Here is a 10,003-nt window from a genome sequence, read left to right as displayed (position 1 = left end):
CCAGTGCCTGCTCAGCCCTGGAGGCATCAACAATCAGGGGCTTCAAAATCCTGTTCGGTGTCACCCTGAAAATTAAACCTTCTGATAGTGTTTTCATGGTTTTAGTTACTTTCCCATGAAAGTTCTATAAAGGTGGGTTATCACATTCCTTCTAGGAAATGTCTTTTGATGGATGTTTCACATGACCAGTGTGCTTGGGAAGGCGGTAATTAATTATCCAACCCCTGGTGATTGTTGAGAATCTATAAATACTGGAGTCAGAGAATAAAGGTCAATTGTTTCCTGTTCTAACACTGAGAAGAGTTTGTGTGAATCATTTTGTGTCCTTTAGCAGCAGTTTGGTGTCAGCAGATTTCAGCCCTCTGGAAGAAGAAGAATCCTCCAACTCCTGAAACCACCAGAAGATGAAGGAGTAGGAATATCCTAAAACTTTCCCCAAACACAAATGAAGACCCATTTCTAGGATGTTCTTCACACCTTGTTGATTTATTTGAAGATTTTGTTAATTCTCTGTCTCATCGATTCTTACTGTGCTGGCCATGGGATTTAAGAGCCCCAAGACTTTCTTGCCCCCAAAAATTTGGGCATTTTAGTATTAATAGAAGAAAAATATTTATTGTATCAACAGCTATGACTTCTCTGTTCAGATCAGCAGAAACAAAGGGGAATAAAGTCCTGCCCTCAATTTTTGAAGGCCTTTCATTTGTATCTTTGAGCTGGTAATGCCTTAGGGCTGGGGCGGGATAGAGCAGGAATTCACCACTTAGCCCAAGAATATTATTCTGTTTTCTTAAAGACACCAATAGTTGCTGCCTTACACTCTTTGGTCTGGATTTAAAGTAATCTATTTGTATGTAATAAACAACTCCTGGGCCTTACACTCATTGCAAGAATGGAACAGGATTAATTAAAGAGACCTTCATGGAGTTGAGGTGGTGTTGGAGTCATCTCCTCCACCTGAAATGTTTTTTTTCCTGTGGCCTTTGGGAAGTCACACTGGGCAGTAATTCATGGCAAATAGTGACTTTTGTGTGGATTTAGAGCTCTCCAGGTGCTGATGGTTTGAAACCTGTGGTTCTTTTGCTGGACCCAGTGCCACGTGCTGCTCCCAAATTCCCTGAGAGAGCTGACAAATGGTTAGGTTTTTTTGGAAAGCAGTGACATTCACACCAGCAAAAGCATTAATTAAGAAAACAGGGTTATTAGCATCCTTTATCATTCCAAAGCATCCTTGGGAACCAAAATATCAATGCAGGAATCAGTAGCAGGATGATCCCACCAGGCTCAGTGCTGTCGCTAGGCAACCCTTGGTGTTGGCTTTGAGGCCCTCAAAGGATGGGCTTGGGCTGGAAATCAGAGGTGGTGTGTTAAAAACCACACTGACAAACAGGTTTGCTGCTGTTTAGTGGGACAGGAGGCTCAGCATCACATGGCTTTCTGTGTTTAATGGAGCTATGGGAGGCTGAAGTTGAAGCTTTTCTTCATCTTTTTAATATCTCATACTTTCTTTTGTCACATCTCATTTATTCTGTGCTCTTAACTGAGTTTTAGAGCCAGGGGTACGTTTTATTGCAGCTGTTAATCCCATAAAAATGTCATTCTCAGCTAGTTAGGGAAGCTCTGGGAAGCCTTGTCTTAGAAGAGTAATAAAATCCCTGCTGCAATGTAGAGAAAAAGATTGTGTGCCAGCCTTTGGGTACCTGTGGTGTGGTCTGGGACCCACAGGCAGGACTGAGGATTTGAGTTATAGGTGACAAGAAAGAGCACGTGGGAATACTTGAGATATTTTTCTTCTTCTTCCTTTTAACTCCAGGTCTTTGAAATGAGATTGGAAAACCTTGCTCCAGTGAACAGGAGCTGCAATCTCTTCCTCTGCAGAGACAGAGCTTTCCCTGATGGAATAGGGAACCTTTTGTTCCCTGCCTGGCAATCCGTGGACCCAGCATCCCGGCAGGGCTGGGCACAGAGACCCTCTCAAAAGGCACCAGCAGCCCAAGGGTGAGCTACAGGAGGGTTCTGGCTCCACTCCTCGCTTTGGAAGGGAAGCAGCAGGAGCACCTGGTGCTGTCTTTGCTGGCTCTTTGCAGGGAGGGCTGCAGAGAGCTGTGCCAGGGGCTGTGGCACGGCTCCATGGCCAGCTTGCTCCTGGGGGTCTCTAATGAGACTGCCACCAGGAGAACGTGGGACTGCTCCAGCCCCAGCCAGAGCTGTCCCTGGGGTTCTGGATATCTCTGGGAGTCAGACGAGGGGAACATGTCAGAAATGAGCTCCCAGCTTTGTTACACCAGCCTGCAGCCATCCCATCTCCTGCAGCCTCTGAGCCTCCACCGCGTTTGCTTGGGAGAGGAATAAACAAGGATCCTTCCAGGGGCTATAAAGCTGTGCTTGTCACACTGCCAGTGGAGCAGATCCAGCCCTGTGCCCGTGTCACCAGCCTGCCTCTTCTCCAGCACAGCTAAATCAGGGATTTCTGCTCTTGCCCTGTCACCTACAAAGAAAGAATCCATGTGGTGAGCCTGGATTTGTGCTGCTCTTCCCAAAACACCCCATTCCCGACCAGAGAAACGTGAGCTTCACCAGCACAGCCGGGGAAAAAATCCTGTGCCAGAAAACATGGTTAGGTAGCAAGATTCACTGGCTGTTTCCTGACCTTCATCCCTTTTCTTCCTGGCTTTAATTGCCCCAGATGAAACCCCCTTGCAGCACATGGAGCCCAGCAATGCCCTGGGCATTCCCTGTGCCTGGCTCTGCTGCACCAGGGCACTGACGCTGCTTCTGACAGCTTTTCCCTGCAGCTTTTCCTCCCTGTGGACTATATTTGTACACTCCAGCCTGTGAGCCCTGAGAAGCATCCACAACGCAAAATTCTCCTTGACTCTCTCATGGAACAGAAAAATTAGCAGAGGGCTCGGCTCAGTAATTTGAAATAAAAGCTGAATAACCCACGTTTTACCTCAAGAGGAGGCAGGCAGGCACTCCAACATGGATGCATCCACACAGGCTGGGCTGGAGTTGATATTTTCACCCCTGCCATGAGAGTCAAGTTCTGCTGGCTCCAGCAATCCTGGGATGCAAAATGCCCTGGAAAACCCCAGGAAAAGTTTCAGGGACACATCTCCAATGGGATGCTCTGCTCTGGGGATCAGGGTGTGAATGAGGTGGGATGTGGGAAGTTCTGCGTGGAAATGAAAGAAAAAGCTCTGCCATAACCTCACATCACCAAAGATATCAGCATAAAATAAAATAAAATAAAATAAAATAAAATAAAATAAAATAAAATAAAATAAAATAAAATAAAATAAAATAAAATAAAAATAAAATAAAATAAAATAAAATAAAATAAAATAAAATAAAAAAATAAAATAAAAATAAAATAAAATAAAATAAAAATAAAATAAAATAAAATAAAAATAAAATAAAAATAAAATAAAATAAAATAAAATAAAATAAAATAAAATAAAATAAAATAAAATAAAAAATAAAATAAAATAAAATAAAATAAAATAAAATAAAATAGAAAATAAAATAAAATAAAATAAAATAAAATAAAATAAAATAAAATAAAATAAAATAAAATAAAATAAAAATAAAATAAAAATAAAATAAAATAAAAATAAAATAAAATAAAATAAAAATAAAATAAAATAAAATAAAATAAAATAAAATAAAATAAAATAAAATAAAATAAAATAATAAAATACTGAAAGGGTCTCTAGATTTTCCTGTGAGTAAACCTGTTGTTCAGACCAGCTTTTAAGTTGGAATTAGCTCTGAGTATCCCCCTTTATTGAAAGGGATGTGACCAGGGCTGAAGAGAATCAGTTGGACCAAAAAAAATAAAAAAAAAAGCCCAATATGGAATTATTTAATGGTATTAAAGGAAAATCTGTTTTTGCTGAAAATTAGATTGAATTTTCTACCTTATCTGAATATTTATAGAATATATGCAATGTATGGAATTCACCAGGCCAGGTGTTGAGGTCTGGTCCTGAACTTTTTTCCAGCAAACTGAGGGAGGACGAGACATTAATTACTGAGCATAATAATGTGCAGCACGTAGGGTAAGAGCACGGAAATGTGCCTGGATCTCCAAATATTTCCCTCAGATATCAAACAGAGAAATCAATCCATCATTAATAAAGCCTTTCCCTCCTTGGCTTGTGCTTGCAGAGGTGTCAGCCCAGCCCTGCCCTGGTTTATTCCCCGTGAGGTGCAAAGGGGTGACAACGCTGCCACCACCCTTTGCCAGGCTCTGAGCTCGGTCAGGGATTAAGAGAAGATCAAGCCAAGCTTCTTCACACAAAACCTCCAGAGCACTGGCATCCTGACTGGCAAATTTAAGAGAAAAGGTTAATATGAAACTCACAGCTGAGACACTAAAGGATATTCGAGGTGACGTGTTGGCCATGAGCTCTGCTTTGGGCTCTGGGGGAAAAAAAAAAGCAGAACAAGGTTAGTTCTAACCTTCAAATTAACCTTTTTCTATTTTTTTTCTGCAGCCAGAAGAAGACCTACAGGCCAAGATGTCGGCTTGGATGTTTTGTGTGTATTTCAAAGCTCTACTTTGACCCCATTTTCATGGTTTAGTCTCTGGACTTACCCAATATCAAGAGGCTCTGTGCTGATTACTCTGTTTTCCTGGGACCAGAGGAAAGATGAAATATTATTTGTGAGCTGCTTTAGAATTCCTGCTTTGTTCCAGCTGAACTTAATTCAGTTGTCTACTCTTCACCATGCTGGGGTTTGTTGTTTTGTTGGTTTGTTTTTTTTTTCCTGTGGCCCTACTATTTTATTTATATTTTTTTTTCCTGGCTATTTGTTCCTTGTCATTTGCAGTAATCTGATTTCATTTGTTCAGCTCTTGGCATAGTCTCCCAATATAGTCAGCTGCTGCCATGAATATGTGGAATTTCAGCAATCTGACTAAATATCAATAGACTATTGAACTTTTATATTATGCATACTTGTAATCAAGTCAACTGCTTGAGAATTTGCACATCTATGCATTTAGATGTGGAAAAAATAGGCTGTGTTCATGTAATTAAAGTCTATATCATAATACTTAGGCCAAATTAAGGTTTTGCAGGCAAGTTTAATTCTAGAACTTCCTCTTTGTTTGGTGCTTGACTTTGCAACCTGGAAGAGATTTCTAATGTCCTTTTTTTATTATTATTATGATTTTATTCATAAAATCCAAGGAAAATTGAGCTGCTGAATTGTCTGTGGCCACAGCTCCTCGCTGTGAGTTATTAGTCATTAATAAGGTTTGCAGCTATTGAAGGTGAAGTGAGGCAGGGGAAGAAAAAGTTACTGAGTTTTCTCAGCACCAACTTTGTATTGGGATGGAAAGTGAAGGACAAAAAAAACCCAAAATCAGGAGGTTTGTGCATTTTGTACCTCGGAACCCCAATACAAAAATCACGTTTTCTTTAAACAGAGATGCAGGAACATTTTCTATGCAACTCAGCAAGAGAAGGGCAGGGTGAGACAGCTGTGACTGAAAAAATGAAATGGGTCTGTTCTCAAATTTTTCATTACCTGTGGAGTTTTGAGCCCAGGATGTTTGGTTTGGGTGTTTTTGTGGTACCAGAAATTCAGGGGCCAGCTTCAGTTTGTAGAATTCCATCAGTTTGGTATCATTTGGGTGCTAAGACAGGAATTAAACTGTGAGATAAAAACTAAATTGTCTCCTTTGGGTTGGAATGGAGTGAAAGGAAGGAGCTGGAACAATGATGATGTCTCCATGTAGAGCATGAATCAAAGAGAAGATGATGTTTGTCAAGGCTTGGTCAACGTGGGACCAGAGGGGCTGAAAAGAAATCCAAAAAATCTGGAGTGACAATTGTCTTCTGCCAAGAAATTCAAGGTAACTAATCAGAATAATGGCAGCAGCTGCTGCAACTTCTAATGGAGTTAGAAACTTTCAACCCCACAGAAATCATTGTCTTCAAGAGAAAAAATTCAGGCCAATAAATCACCACAGTGGGCTCTACAGTCTTTGCCACCTGGAGGGAGATGCAGAGGAGTTGCTCATCATAACAAAGGACATTTGGTTTAAAAATTATTCTTAATTTATTGTAAATTTATTGTTAACTTATTATACATTTATCTTAATTTATCTTAATTTTATTAATTTATTATAATTAATCATTATTGATTTGTTATAAACTTTACTCTAAAATATCTAATATTTTTGCCTGCTGTCTGCAGCCTTTGCACTAAAATCCTTCCAGCAGTGGCCCTTGTGCTCTGTCCTGTGCTGGATGGCTCCAGCAGCTCCCACCCTCCCAGAAAAGCAGAAAAAGTTTCCAGACAGATCCTAGGAGGACCAAACTTATTTAGGGCACACGTAAAAAGCTGACAGAGGATCAATTTTCTAACTGGAATAGCTGGTGGGGAAGGTAGGAATGGAAAGAGAAAAAGAAAAGAAATTAAAAATACTGAATTTGGTAACAGCAGTGCCTTTGAAATGGCTTTAAAAGTGGAATTTATGTGGGCAGTATCACCAGAGGAATGTACCCTCAAACTTAAGAGGCCTTTTTTGTGCTTAGATCTTGGACTTTGCTTAAGTTTAAGCTTTAAGACAGCCTATCCCCACTGGCCACAGCAAGAGCCCCAAAGTCCAAGAATTCAGCCAGAAAATTGCTCAGGAAGTTTTCCCATCAGCAGCACAGCTGCAGAATTCCTGCTCTGCTGTGTGGCAGAATATCCTCTCTGAATTTTTTCTGCTCTGTATGGGGCTCCTTTCCATGGATGTCAGGAATGGGGATATTCTGCTTTTTTTGCTTTTTTTGAGTGTTCCAAGGTGTCTCTAATTTACATCCCTGGATTATCTGCTGGTCCAGCACAGGCTCCTCTCCTGAACACACACAAATAGAGACATTTCCCTCCTTGCTGAGAATTCCTTCTGCACGGCCTTGGGATGATGATTTTTCTCTGAAATCCTCCATGAGGCTGTTTGCAGTGTAAACACTCTGTCTTTAGCTGGAGGTACACACAAAAATGCTTTGAGGAAGTTCCTACTGATCCTGCAGCACCACACTGGGAATATTTTGTGCTGTTCCCAGCAGATCCTTCTATTATTTCTGTAAATATTTGCTCTGAGGAACAGCAAACAAAATTTTGGAAGGCTGTAAAGACGTTATTCAAAATGATGGTTAATATTCAAGGAATGTTCTCTTGAGTCACTATCTGCTCTCTCCTGGCTGCCTCTTTTTATTTCTTGTGTGTGAATCTGAATTCAGGTTCTGCATCTGAGAAATACCAGGATTTCTGTATCTGGATATTGTGTAAGGGAAAAATAAAATAATCCAATGCATTCTTTTCAGCCACTCTGTAACACATTGCATAAGAGATCCTAACAGATAAAAGTGGCTCTGACTTATATTTAGCTTTAAGATCATTTTTTAAAGTATCACAGGTACACTTAAAAGCGTGAAACTCTTTGCAAAATTAAAAGAAATTCAGTAATTTCTGTTTTATTGTTCAAATTTAAATTTAGAAGGAAAGACAGAAATAAAAATAGGTTGTGTCAGGGTGATCCAGCAGAAGAGCATCACTATTTGAATTTCAAAATAGTGAATTCTCAAAATGGTCGTCATAAAAATTAGAAGATGTTGTTTTCAGGCCTTTTAAATTACAATTAGCATGGGTAGAAGTGAGGATCAGGTCTGTGATGGGAGCTGGGATTCACTCAGCCCCTGCAGATGGGCTGTCAGCACCATCCCAGAAGGGCAGAGCCCACGGTGCAGCACCAGGCCTGGGAAGGTTTGGGAATGAATCCAGGAGATCCTGGATTCTGCTGGACCCAGCATCTTCACCTCTTTGCTGGCAAAAACTCAGCCCCAGAGGGAGGGCAGAAGAAACTTCATGGAATTCTTCCTCCTTCCATGAAAACCAACACACAGCTCTGCCTCTGCTGGCTTTCTCCTTGAAACAGGTGGGGATCCATCTAAATTCCAGAATATTCCCTTTCCCCAGCCTCTCCTGCTCCTTCCTGGCCACTCTGCTCCTGCTCCTGCCCAGCTGGGAGACAGAACTGGGGACCCAAAATGGGCTTTCCCCCCACCCCCAGCTGCGATTCCCATTCTGTTGTCTCTCCCAAACTGCAGCCCCGCTGTTGGGATGAGTTTTCCTGAGTGTTCTGACACCTTCCCCAGCCTGCTGAATAGATTTAATAATTAGACAATGGGACTTTTCTGTTCCTGCCCACCCTCGCTGAGTGCTGCTTGCGATTCTATTCTTGTCTGGCATATTCCAGCAGTGTCCCAGCTTTCAAAGGCTTTTGGGGAGTGCAATAAGAGGAATAATTCAGCAAAATATCAGAGGAATAATTCAGCTGAAGTTGGAGAGAAAGGACAATGGGCCTTGTGTGCATTTCAGCACATCAACAGCCCCACAGGGGTTTCTGTTCCACCACCCCGTTCTCGGGTAGCACAATCGTTTTCCATGCCCATACTCACATGGAATGAAGTTCTCTCTCTTCTTTGTTGTTATTCTTGCTCAGACATTAAATGGGAATCATTTCTGTGGGTAAATAAGCGCTGTGAGTGATTTCAAATGTTTTTCTTCCTCAGGGCTGTGTGGATGCCACTGATTTGACTTCTCTGCTGCTTTCAGAGCTTATCTGAAGAGTTTCCATCCCACAATCACCAGTTTTCCAGACTGGTGAAAAGAACAAAATCCATGTGCTAAATAAATATTAAACATCAATACCTGTGGTGCACTTTTTATTTGAGGAGAAGGTAGCTTGGGAGACCTTGGTAAAGGAAGCAAAGCCCTTAAACTCTATTTGTTAATGTTGTTCCTGCTATGGAAAGTTTGTTTTCCTCTATAAAATATTTCTGAGGCGAAGCAGAGGGACAGAAATGAGTTGATTTACACGCTGCTGTTGTCCTCAGCACTGTCACTTGCCATCAGCTGTGTCACCTCTGGATGTGCCCTCAGCCACAGATAAAGCTCTGTAATTCCTCCTCACATCAGTGTGGGAGGGAAATTAAGTAAATTCCAAAAGTAGGAGTATTTCTTGTTTCTGGTGCAGTTATAGCTAAATATATCCTGCAGTAGAACTTGGAAACAGGAGAAAACCCTCTGGTGCAGAAAACACAACTGCAGCCTCTCCCCCTTCCTTGTGCAACACTCTGAGCTGGCTAAAATATTATTATTATTATTATGTAAGGAAGAGAGGCAAGGTTTCCTGAATCCAGGCTCATCCTTGTGTCAAGCTACACAATTCTGCCCTAATTCCACAGAATCAAAATGATGGTAAAGGTCAGAGATCAACAGAAAAATTTACTTTTCTCCAAACCAAAAATCTGACTCACATCAGTGTCTTTTTTTTTTTTTTGGTGCTATTTTCACCAAACTTGGAATTAAGAACCAGGTTTGGGGGAGGATATAAATATAAAAAAAAAAAAAAGTCTTTCTATTCCATATATAACTCAAAGATATTGTTTTGAGCTACAATGGAAGAGGCTTTCCTTTCTAAGTGATGCAATTAACTTCTAACAACATTTGTTAGAGCCTGGGCTGCTTCTGAGCCCACTCCTTGTCAAGGACAGAGGATCCTGCTGTGGGTTTTGTTTCGTTTATGGGGACATGAATCTAAAAGCAGGAGGAATTTTCTCCATCCTGACAAAATTTTGGGCCTGAAAAAGTTCTCTGGGCTCGTGACTGGTTTCCAGATGAGAATAAACAAATCCAATTGCTCTTCCCATCAGTTTTGCATCCAGCTTTCAGCAGGAGCTGAGCAGTTCCTGGGGTTTGAATTGCTCTGGTTTAGGGATCATCCACAGAAATTTCACTTTGAGAGGGCAAATTGCAGCAAACACCAAACGAGGTCAGCTCCCTTTGGTAGAGAATAACTAAAAAAGGGACATTCCCCTGAGAAATTACTGCTCAGTGGAGATGAAGGCCCTGGTCAGTCTCTCAGTGAAATCTCACCAGTGTGAGGGTTTTTTTTGAAAAGCTGAGAGGAGACAGGCACAGAGAAGTTTCTTTGTGA

General features: G+C 41.1%; 1 long non-coding RNA gene across 2 annotated transcripts; it reads left to right on the top strand.

Moving 5' to 3' along the window:
- Positions 1-1,816: 1,816 nt before the first annotated feature.
- On the top strand, positions 1,817-8,712 carry LOC111934883 (uncharacterized). Of its 2 annotated transcripts, none has more exons than XR_002867475.2 (5): positions 1,817-1,998; positions 4,171-4,392; positions 4,500-4,542; positions 5,750-5,866; positions 8,577-8,712. It is a non-coding gene; the product is annotated as an uncharacterized LOC111934883 (long non-coding RNA). The 2 variants fall into 2 exon arrangements; XR_002867474.2 differs by having other exon boundaries at positions 4,500-4,741.
- Positions 8,713-10,003: the final 1,291 nt, after the last annotated feature.

Source organism: Cyanistes caeruleus, chromosome 11 (genome assembly GCF_971803275.1).
Source record: "Cyanistes caeruleus chromosome 11, bCyaCae1.hap1.1, whole genome shotgun sequence".
NCBI lineage: Eukaryota > Metazoa > Chordata > Aves > Passeriformes > Paridae > Cyanistes > Cyanistes caeruleus.
Note: the sequence above shows the minus strand (reverse complement) of the source record. Positions and strands in the feature narration are given on the sequence as shown.